Source organism: Prionailurus viverrinus, chromosome B4 (genome assembly GCF_022837055.1).
Source record: "Prionailurus viverrinus isolate Anna chromosome B4, UM_Priviv_1.0, whole genome shotgun sequence".
NCBI classification, from domain to species: Eukaryota; Metazoa; Chordata; class Mammalia; order Carnivora; family Felidae; genus Prionailurus; species Prionailurus viverrinus.
This window is the reverse complement of record NC_062567.1, coordinates 7,422,477-7,430,152: the sequence shown is the minus strand read 5'-3', so window position 1 is coordinate 7,430,152 and position 7,676 is coordinate 7,422,477.

Genomic DNA, 7,676 nt, shown 5'->3' with positions numbered 1-7,676 from the left:
ACATCTATGTATTTATTTAATCCGTTTTGAGTTTATTTTTGTGTATGGTATAAGAAAGTGGTCTAGTTTCATTCTTTTATATGTAGTTATCCCATTTTCCTAACACTATTTATTACAAAGACTGTCTTTTTCCCATTGTGTATTCTTGCCTTTGTTGTAGATAAATTGACCATATAAGTGTGGGCTTATTTCTGGACTCTCTAATCCTGTTGCATTGGTATATGTACCTGTGTTTGTGCCGGTACATACTGTTTTGATTACTGCTGCTTTGTAGTATAACTTGAAATGTGGGACTGTGCTATCTCCAGCTTTGTTCTGCTTTCTCAAGATTGCTTTGGCTATTTAAGGTCTTTTGTGGTTCCAAACAAATTTTAGGATTATTTGTTCTAGTTCTGTGAAAAATGCTATTGTTATTTTGATAGGGATTGCATTGAATCTGTAGATTGCTTTGGGTGCTGTGGACATTTTAATGATAGTAATTTCTCTGAGCCACGAGCATTGTATGCCTTTCCATTTGTTTGTGTAGTCTTCAGTTTCTTTCATCAGTATCTTACAGTGTTCAGAGTACAGGTCTTTCACCTCCTTGGTTACATTTGTTCCTAGGTATTTTATTTTTTTGGTGCAATTGTGGATGGGATTGTTTTCTTAATTTCTCTTTCTGCTACTTCATTATTAGTGAATAGAAATGCAGCAGTTTCTGTATGTTGATTTTTTAACCTGCAAGTTTACTGAATTCATTTATTAGTTCTAATAGTTTTTTGGTGGAGTCTTTAGGGTTTTCTCTATATAGTATGTCATCTGCAAGTAGTGACAGTTTTACTTTTCCCTTACCAATTTGGCTACTTCTGAACCGGGTCTTGTGCTGAATGAGACTGTATGCTGGCTCTGTAAGAGAAGAGACTTGGTTTCCTATAGCCCTCCAGTTCTTCTGGAGGTAAGCCCTGTTGATTTTTAAACCTCTGGGAGTTAATACCTACTGATTTTCAAAGCCGTATGTCATGGGGACTCATCTTCTCAGTGCACCCCCCCAGGGCTGGAGGGGCCCATTGTGGAACTTGACCCCCTTGCTCCTCCATGCTTGTGATATCCCTTCCGCTTGTGGGTAGCTGCACTGGTGTTTTGGTTCCTGACCATGTTTCTACTTCTGTCCTTTTCAGTGTGCATTTCTCTTTATGACTTTAGCTGTCGAAGATCTATTCTGCCAGTCTTCGAGTTGTTTTCAAGGTGAGTTGTAATATATGTTGTTGCCTCGGTGTGTCTGGGAGGTGGTGAGCTCAGGATCCTCCTACTCTGCAATCTTTCCTCTTTCTTCCATTTTGCTATCTTTTAAATTGGATTATTATTATTTTGTTACTGAATTGTATGAATTTTTTATACATTTTGGATATTAGACCCTTATTATCTATATGCTTTGCAAATATTTTTTCTCATTCTGTAGATAGTCTTTTTACTTTGTTGATTGTTTTGCTGTGTGCTTTGATGTAGTGCCATTTGTTTATTTTTGATTTTATGGTTTGTGCTTTGGGTGTCATATCCACAACATTGCCAAGACCTATGTCAGGGAGCTTTTTTCCTATGTTTTCTTATAGGAATTTTATGCTTTCAGGTCTCACATTTAAGTCTCTAATCTGTTTTGAGTTAATTTTTTTGAGTGGTCTAGTTTCTTTTCCATGCAAATATCCAGTTTTCCCAGCACCATTTATTCTAGAGATCAACTTTTCTCCATTGAGTATTTGTGGCTCTCTTGTCAAATATTGACCATATATGCTTGGGTTTATTTCTGGACTCTTGATTCAGTTCCATTGTGTATTTTTATGACAGCGCATCATACTGTTTTGAGGCTGTGCTTGAAATGAGGAAGTGTGATGCCTTCTGTTGTGTTCTTTCTTAGGAAAGCTTTGGCTATTTAGGGTCTTTGGTAGTTCCATGTAAATTTTAGGACTGTTTTTTCATACTTCTCTAAAAAATGCTGTTGTCATCTTGATAGGAATTGCATTGAATCATTGGATAGTTTTGGTGGTATTGACAATTTAACAATATTAATTCTTCCAAACCATGAACATGGGATACCTTACCATTTATTCATGTCTTCTGTGATTTCTATCAACCATTGTCTTGTAGTTTTTAAAGATCTTTTTTTTTTTTTTAAATTTTTTTTTTTCAACGTTTATTTATTTTTGGGACAGAGAGAGACAGAGCACGAACGGGGGAGGGGCAGAGAGAGAGGGAGACACAGAATCGGAAACAGGCTCCAGGCTCTGAGCCATCAGCCCAGAGCCCGACGCGGGGCTCGAACTCACGGACCGCGAGATCGTGACCTGGCTGAAGTCGGACGCTTAACCGACTGCGCCACCCAGGTGCCCCTGTCTTGTAGTTTTTAAAGTAGGGATCTTTCATCTTCTAGGTTAGGGTAAGTTTATTACTGAGTATTTTGTTTTTGATGCTATTGTAAATGGGATTGTTTTATTTCCTTCAGATAATTTTTTTTTGTAAATATATAGAAATGCTGTTGATTTTTGTATTTTAATTTGGTATCCTTCAATTTTACTGAATTTGTTGATTAGTTATAATGGTTGTGCATGTGTGTATGCGTGTGTATAGTCTTTAGGATTTTCTATATGTAAAATCATGTCATCTGCAAACAGAGGTAGTTTTACTTCTTCCTTTCCTTTGTTGCCTTTTATTTTTCTTGTTTGATTATTCTGGGGAGGACTTTTAGTACTATATTGAATAGGAGCAGTGAGAGTGGGCACCCTTCTGTTCCTATCTTAGAGGAAGTGCTTTCGACCACTGAGTATGATGTTAGCTGTGGGCTTATCATATATGGCCTTTATAGTGTTGAGGTATGTTCCTTCTGTACCTAATTTGTTAACAGTTTTTATCATGAACAGATGCTGAATTTTGTCAGATGCCTTCTTCTGCATCTATTGAGATGATCATCTGATTTTTTTCTTTCATTCTATTAATGAGATGAACCACTTCACTTGATTTGCACATGCTGAATCATCCTTGCACATCTCAGGTGTAAATCCCACTTGATCATGGTGAATGTGAATCATCCTTTTAATGTGCTGCTGCATTCTGTTTGCTAGTATTTTATTGAGAATTATTGCCTCTATATTTATCGAGGATATTGGTTTGTAGCTTTCTTTTCCGGTAGCGTCCTTTTCTGGCTTTGGTAGTAGCATAATGCTGGCCTTGTAACATGACTTTGGGAGTGTTCCCTCCTCTTTGATTTTTTTCCCAAGAGTTTGATAAGGATTGACCCCAGTTCTTTAAATGTGTGGTAAAATTCACCATCTGGTCCTGGGCTTTGTTTTTTTGTTTTTGTTTTTGTTTTGTTTTGAGGGGAGAGATTTTTGATTATTGGTACAGTCTGGTAGTACTTAACTCTGTTCAGGCTTTGTATCTCTTCCTGATTCAGTCTCAGTTGTTTGCCTTTTTCTAAGAATTTTTCACTTTCTTCTAGGTTGTCCAATTTGTTGGCATATAGTTGTTCATAGTAGCGTCTTATGGCTGTATTTCTCTGTTATCACTTGTAATGTCTCCTTTTTCACTTATATTTCTGTTAATTCGGGTCCTCTCTCTTTTTTTCTTGGTTAATCTAACTAAAGTTTTGTCAATTTTGTTCATCTTTTCAAAGAACCAACTTTTACTTTGGTTAATCTTTTCTGTTGTTTTCCTTTTCTCTGTTTTGTTTATGCTTTAATTTTTATTATTTTCTTCCTTTTGCTTATTTTGAGCTCAGTTTACTCTTCTTTCTCCACTTCTTTAAGGTGTAGAGTTAGGTTGTTTTTTGGAATATTTCTTGCTTCCTAATGTAGGTGTTTATAGGCATATCTTGGAGATACTACAGATTTGGTTCCAGGCCACCAAAAGAAAGTGAGTATCTCCATAAAGTGATTCAAATTCGTTTTTGCTTTCCCAGAACATATCAAAGCTTTGTTTACATGTACAGTACTGCAGTCTTTTAAGTATGCAGTAGCATTATATTTAAAAACGTAATGAAATTGTTATTTTATCATTATGATTTTTTTAATTAAAAAATACTTGATTGCTAACACTGCTAACCATCATCTCAGCTTTTAGGAAGTCATAATCTTTTTGCTGGTGGAGAGTCTTGCTTTGATGTTAGGAAGTCATAATCTTTTTGCTGGTGGAGAGTCTTGCTTTGATGTTGATGGTTGCTGACTGATCAGGGTGGTGGTTGCTAATGGTTCGGTTGTCTGTGTCAATTTCTTATTTAATTAACTTAATTAAAAATTTAATTACACTGTAGTTAACATACAGTGTTATATTAGTTTTAGGTATACAATATAGTGATTCAACAATTCCATATACTGCTCAGTACTCATCAAGATAAGTGTACTCTTTATTTACTTATTTATTTAAAAATTTTTTTTTTAAATTTATTTTTTGAGAGAGAGAGAGAATGAGCAGGGGAGAGGCAGAGAGAGAGGGAGAGAGAGAATCCCAAGCAGGCTCCACACTGTCAGCACGGAGCCCATGAGGGCTTGAACTCATGAACTGTGAGATCATGACCTGAGCCAAAACCAAGAGTCAGACACTTAACTGAGCCACCCAGGTGCCCCCAAGATAAGTATACTCTTAATCCTCTTCACCTATTTCACCCATCCCACCATACACCCCACCCCTGCTGGTAACTATCTGTTCTCTATAGTTAGGCAATTTCTTTCATTTTTTTTTTTTTAATGTTTATTTATTTTGAGAGAGAAAGAGCTCATCTGTGCAAGTGGGGGAGGGGCGGAGAGAGAGGGAGAGCTAAGAATCCCAAGCAGGCCCTACACTGTCAGCGCAGAACCCAAAACGGGGCTTGAACCCATGGACTGTGAGATCATGACCTGAGCCGAAATCAAGAGTTGGATGCATAACCAACTGAGCCACCTAGGATCCTTGAGGCAGTTTCTTAAAATAAGACAACAGTGAAATTTGCTGCATTGATTGACCCTTCCTTTCATGAATGATTTCTCTGTAGCATGCCATATTGTTTGATAGCATTTTTCTCCAGTAGAATTTTTTTCACAATTGGAGTCAGTCCTCTCAAACCCTGCCACTGCTTTATCAACTAAATTTATGTTATAGTCTAAATCCTTTTTTGTATTTTCAACATTTTTCATAACATCTTCACCAGGAGTAGATTCCATCTCAAGAAACCACTTTCTTTGCTCATTCAAAGGAAGTTACTCCTCATCCGTTAAAATTTTTTATCATGAGATTGCAGCAGTTCAGTCACATCTTCAGGCTCCCCTTCTAGTTCTAGTTCTTCTGCTCTTTCTACCACACCTACAGTTTCTTGCTTCACTAGAGTCTTGATACCCTCAGAGTCATCCCTGTGGGTTGGAATCAACTTCTTCCAGCCTCCTGTGAATGTTGATATTTTGACCTCTTTCCATGAATCATGAATGTTCTTTATAGGATCTAGAATGGTGAATCCTTTCTAGAAGATTTTCAATTTACTTTGCCCAGAGACATCAGAGAAATCATTATCTATGGTAGATATGGGCATGTGAAATGTATTTCTTAAATAGTAAGACTTGAAAGGTGAAATGATTCCTTGAACCATGGGCTGCAGAGTGGATGTTGTGTCAGCAGGCATGAAAACACAACACTAATCTCATCATACATCTCCATCAGCGCTCTTGGGTGATGAGGTGCATTGTCAATGAGCAGTCATATTTTGAAAAGAGTTTTTTTTTTTTTCTGAGAAGTAGGTCTCAACAATGGGCTTAAAATATTCAGTAAATCATGTTGTAAATATGTGCTGTCATCCAGGCTTTCTTGTTCCATTTATAGAACATAGGTAGAATAGATTTAGCATAATTCTTAAGGGCCCTAGGGCTTGTTGAATGGTCAATGACCATTGGCTTCAGCTTAAAGTCACCAGCTGCATTAGCCTTTAACAAAAGAGTCAACCTGTCCTTTGAAGCTTTGAAGCCAGGCACTGACTTCTCTTTAGATATGAAAGACGTAGATGCCATTTTCTTCCAATAGAAGGCTGTTTTATCTGCATTGAAAATCTGTTGTTTAGTGTGGCCACCTTCATTAATTATCTAGGTAGATCTTCTGGATAACTTGGTGCAGCTTCTACATCTGCACTTGCTACTTCACCTTGCACTTTTATGTTATGGAGATGGTGTCTTCCTTAAATCTCATGAACCAACCTCTGCTCGCTTCATACTTCTATAGCTTCCTCATCTCTCTCATCCTTCATAGAATTGATGAGAGCTTGGACCTTGCTCTGGATGAGGCTTTGGCTTAAGGGAATGTTGTGGCTGGTTTGATTTTCTGTCTAGACCACTAAAACTTTATATCATCAATAGGATGTTTTGCTTTCTTATCATTTGTGTGTTCACTGGAGTAGTACTTTTAATTTTCTTCAAGAACTTTTACTTTCGCATTCACAACTTGGTTAACTCTTCAGCACAAGAGACCTAGCTTTCAGTCTGTCTCTGCTTTTGACATGCCTTCCTCATCAAGTTTAATCGTTTCTAGCTTTTGATTTAAAGTGAGCAATGTGCAATTCTTCTTTTCACTTGAACACTTAGAGGCTATTGTAGGGTTATCAATTGACCTCATTTCAGTGTGGTTTTGTCTCAAAGTAGGGAGGCCTGAGGACAAGGAGAGAGATGGGGAACAGCTGGTTGTTGGAGCAGTCAGAATTCACATAACTTGTATCAGTTAAGTGTGTCATCTTATATGGGTGTGGTTTATGGTGCCCCAGAACAATTATAATAGTAGCATCAAAGATCACTGCAGAGCACAACAAATATAATAATGAAAAAGTTTGAGGCATTGTGAGATTTACCAAAATGTGACACAGAGACATGAAGTGAATAAATGGTGTTGGAAAACTGGCACTGACAGACTTGCCTGATGCAGTGTTGCCACAGCCCTTCATTTTGTAGAATATCCAGTATCTGTGAAGCACAATAAAATGAAGTGCAATAAAATAAGATATGCCTGTATTGTTACGAAGTTCCTTCTGAGAACCTTTTTGCTTGTTCCATCCATTAAGTTCTGGTATGCTTTGTTTTCATTTTTGTTTCTCAAAATACTTTTTAATTTTTCCTTAACTTCTTCTTTGATCCTTTGTTTAGGAGAGTGTGGCTTAATTTGTATGTATTTGTGAATTTTCCTGTTTTACTCTAGTTATTGAACTCTAGTTTTGTATCATTGTGGTCAGAGAAGTTGCTTCGTATTATTTCAATCTTCCTGAATTTGCTAAGACTTGTATTGTGGCTAACATGGACTATCCTAGAAATTGTTCCAAGTGCAGTTGAGAAGAATGTGGGTTCTACTGTTGTTGAATTGAATGTTCTCTTATGTCTGTAGGACCATTTGGTCTATATTGTTGTTTCGAATCCATGGTTCTTTATTCTCTTTATTTCTTTATTATCTGCCTAGATTATCAACCCATTGTTGAGAGGGGTATTCTCTTTATTGTCTTTATTCTTTGCCTAGATTATCAACCCATTGTTGAGAAGGGTATTAAAGTCCCCAACTATTATTGTACTCCTTGTTTATTTCTCCTTTAGCTCTACTAGTTTTTCTTTATGTATATAGGTCCTCTGATGTTGGGTGCACAAATATTTAAATTATTATGGTTTCTTGATGTATTGATATTTTTTATGGTATAATGACTTTCTTTGTCTCTT